The following is a 4,034-nucleotide window of genomic DNA, read 5'->3' as shown; positions in this document are numbered from 1 at the left end:
TATATAGGGACAAAATCCCTAAAGAATTCAACAGTTTATTGAATGGATAACTCATTCAAGAAGGGACAAGGTGATGTGAAATATGAACCCTGCAGGGACATTGGTCTGACACAGCAGTTGCCTGGGACACCTGTACCCCATGTTGGTGTCTGGCTCAGTTCCCAGCTCTTCCACTTCTGTTCCTGCTTGCTGCTGATATGCATCCTGGGAGGCAGCAGGTGATGGCCCACTTACTCGGGTTCCCACCACCCATGTAAGAGACCTGACTGGAGTTCTGGATTCCTGATTTAGGGCCTGCCCAGCTCTGGCTCTTGCAGGCATTTGGGTAGTGGACCAGCTTATGGAATCTCCCTCTCTTCAAATAAAATAAAAATAAATAAATGAACATTAAGAAAGAAACATGAAGCCCGCAGTGGCAGGTGAGCCATATTAATTTGCAAGGAAAAAATTAAGCTTGTTGATACTGTCACTAAAGAGGACTGGTGACCATCAGAAGAAACGACAGCCAACACCCTAGACATTTCAGCTTTTCAGTTTCACAATTGTGACTGACAGATGAAAGTGGCACAGACATTTTGCTAAAAGGGTGCCAAAAGTGTTGCCTCCAGAAGACCGTGGAGCTTTCTGGGTAAAGATGGGTGTCCATGATCCCTTTCAGTGACTTAGCATGGGGCCGAATTCAGTAGGAGACACTTGTCAGCAGACAAATCATGATTCCAGGCAGGCAAAAGGAAATATGGCTGATTCTTCAGAGGTGCTGCAAGGACTGGACTTCTTTGGAAACAAGAAGTCTGTCCCAGATGAGTGTGGAGCAACACACTTGATCAGGAGTATTGAAGTCATTTCAGAACATTCTAGATTCAGGCTTCCAAATTTCTACACCATCCAAATGCAAGCCAATCCAATTATGCTGCATAGTCAGGAGCTCCTGGCTTCTACTCCTACTGGATCTGGGGATATTGGATTTTAGCATTCCCATTTTAACACAACTGAAACAACTCATAAATAAAGACTTCAGAGCCCTGTTTATATCCCCAACACGAGAACTTACCAGTCAGAATCACTGGATGTTAGTTAACGTCTCCAAGGAACATGATTGGGGATATGCATGATCCACACAGCAGCAGTGGCAGCCAAGAAATTTGGACCTAAATCATCTAACAAGTTTGATATTCTTGTGACTGCTCCAAATCAAATCTACTTACTAAAGCAAAATCCGCAAGAAATAGACTTAACGAGTGTTGAATGTCTGGGAGTAGATCAATCAGTCAGACCATTTGAGGGTGGCAGAACTGGGTTCTAAGACCAGCTGGGCTTCCATTTTCCTGGGCAGCACATCTCTTACAAGGTCCAAAGTGCTGTGTTCAGGGCAACTTTTACATATGACACTGAACATTGTGCAGACTCCAGCTGGAAATGTCACTATTGAATCCACTGGAGCAGGGAACTCTGCAGGAGAGACTGTAGAACAAGTGTTTCTCTTCCTTGGATCTGAGACTGGGGAACCTCTGGCCAGTAGAGAACTTTTTAAAAATTTTTACAGATTTATTTATTTATGTGAAAGGCAGAATTTATGGGGAGGGAGAGGGAAAGAGAGAGAGAGAGAGAGAGAGAGAGAGAGATCTTCCATCTGCTAGTTCACTCCCCAGAAGGCCACAATGGCCAGAACTGGGCTGGCCCAAAGCCAGGAGCCAGAAGCTTCTTTCAGGTCTCCCACATGGTGGCAGGAGACCAAGTACTTGAGCCATCTTCCACTGCTTTCCCTGGCACATTAACAGGAACCCTTTTTAAGAAGTTCTCTCTGGACAGTGTTGTGGTATTGCGGATAAAGCCACCACCCGCGACCCTAGCATCCCATTGAGTCTTGGCAGCTCTACTTATTTTTTTATTATTATTTTTTAAATATTTATTTGAAAGAGTTACAGAGAGAGAGGGAGGGAGGGAGGTCTTCCATCTGCTGGTTCATTCCCCATCTGGCCGCAACTGCTAGAGCTGTACCAATCCGAACTCAGGAGCCAGGAGCTTCTTCAGGGTCTCTCACATGGGTGCAGGGCCCAAGGACTTGGACCACCTTCCACTGCTTTCCTAGGCCATAGCAGAGAGCTGGATCAGAAGTGGAGCAGCCAGGACTTGAACTGGCATCCCCATAGGATTCCGGCACTGTAGGTGGCAGTTTACCTGCTATGCCACAGTGCCAGCCCCGGCAGCTCTACTTCTGATCCAGCTCCCTGATGATGTGCCTGGGAAAGCAACAGAAGGTGGCCCAAGTACTTGGCCCCTCTTCTATCTAGAAGAAGTTCCTGGCTCCTGGATCCCCCAGCCATTGTGGTCATCTGGGAAATGAACTAGCAGATGGAAGTTTCTCTCTCTCTCTTTCTCTCTCTCTCTCTCTCTCTCTCCCTTTTAAATAAATAAATATTTTTAAAAAGAGTTTCAGTGTGTCCTTGTTTTTGTCTGTATTGAAAAGGCTAAGGAATTTTTTCATGATCTTGTATATGAAGGTATTAATGCGGATGTTATTCATGCACAAAGAACACAGCAACAGACAGAAAACACAGCTGACAATTTCAGAGCAGGAAAAATCTTGGTTCTTATTTGTACAGCTTTGCTTGTACAAAATCAGGTATGAACTTGGTGAATTTAGTAGCCAATCGTGAGTCTCCAGTCGGTTCAGTGGAGTATATCCCCTGGAAGTGCAGGACAGGAGGGAAAAGCTGTCACATTCTTCACTGCAGATGATAAGCCAGGATTAACAAGTGTTGCCAGTATTACATAGCAGGCTGGGTGTCCTGTGCCAGAATACACAGAAGTTTTATAAAAATTACTAAGCAAGCAAGGAGAACAACAAGAAAACCACAGCTAAGATGCTGTTGAAGGGGTGATTGTAAATACAACTCCAAAATATTTTTTAGAAGAAAATTAAGATAAGGAGGAAAGGGTTGCTCTGAATAGCAAGAAGAAATCAGCTCTTGATGACTAAGGTTAGAAGCAGACTTTTTTTTTTTTTTTTTTTTGACAGGCAGAGTTAGACAGTGAGAGAGAGAGACAGAGAGAAAGGTCTTCCTTCCGTTGGTTCACCCCCCAAATGGCTGCTATGGCTGGCTCACAGTGCCGATCCGAAGCCAGGAGCCAGGTGCTTCCTCCTGGTCTCCCATGCAGGTGCAGGGCCCAAGCACTTGGGCCATCCTCCACTGCCTCCCGTGGCCACAGCAGAGAGCTGGACTGGAAGAGGAGCAACCGGGACAGAATCCAGCACCCTGACTGGGACTAGAACGCGGGGCCGGTGCCACAGGCAGAGGATTAGCCTAGTGAGCCGTGGCGCCGGGCCAGAAACAGACTTTTTTTTTTTTTTTTTTGGACAGGCAGAGTGGATAGTGAGAGAGAGAGAGACAGAGAGAAAGGTCTTCCTTTTTGCCGTTGGTTCACCCTCCAATGGCCACTGCGGCCGGCGCATTGCGCTGATCCAATGGCAGGAGCCAGGTGCTTCTCCTGGTCTCCCATGCGGGTGCAGGGCCCAAGCACTTGGGCCATCCTCCACTGCCTTCCCGGGCCATAGCAGAGAGCTGGCCTGGAAGAGGGGCAACCGGGATAGAATCCGGCGCCCCGACCGGTACTAGAACCTGGTATGCTGGTGCCGCAAGGCGGAGGATTAGCCTGTTAAGCCACCACGGCGCCGGCCTGAGAAACAGACTTCTTAAAAGACCACTCCAGAAATGTGATTTTATGGATGGATGTCAGTTGTATGGAACACTTCAACTCTTACGATCACCAAATGTTTGAGATCAACTGCAAGTCCATGGGATGGATGAATAAAGACCCTAAACTCTCAACACATAGTGCCAGCCTCGAAGGTAACTTTTAGGTCATTAAAATGAAAATAACACTCCACTATGCCAGGCACACAGAAGGCACTCAAGAACATCTTTAACACTGTGAACAAGAAAAGACATGAAAGAGAAGAAAGGGAGGCTTTCAGAAAGTAAAACTCCAAGTTTTCAGGACTCGCTGGTCAACTGGGTGCAGCGGCTGATAGT

The 4,034-nt window shown here is 46.7% G+C and overlaps 1 pseudogene; it reads left to right on the top strand.

Annotated features, from left to right (window-relative positions):
* The first annotated feature begins 400 nt into the window (after positions 1-400).
* LOC133749375 (probable ATP-dependent RNA helicase DDX52) lies at positions 401-2,980 on the top strand (annotated as a pseudogene).
* The last annotated feature ends 1,054 nt before the right edge of the window (positions 2,981-4,034 follow it).

This window comes from Lepus europaeus, chromosome 20 (assembly GCF_033115175.1).
Source record: "Lepus europaeus isolate LE1 chromosome 20, mLepTim1.pri, whole genome shotgun sequence".
NCBI lineage: Eukaryota > Metazoa > Chordata > Mammalia > Lagomorpha > Leporidae > Lepus > Lepus europaeus.
The sequence above is the reverse complement of the archived record's forward strand: the minus strand, read 5'-3'. Positions and strand labels throughout refer to the sequence as shown.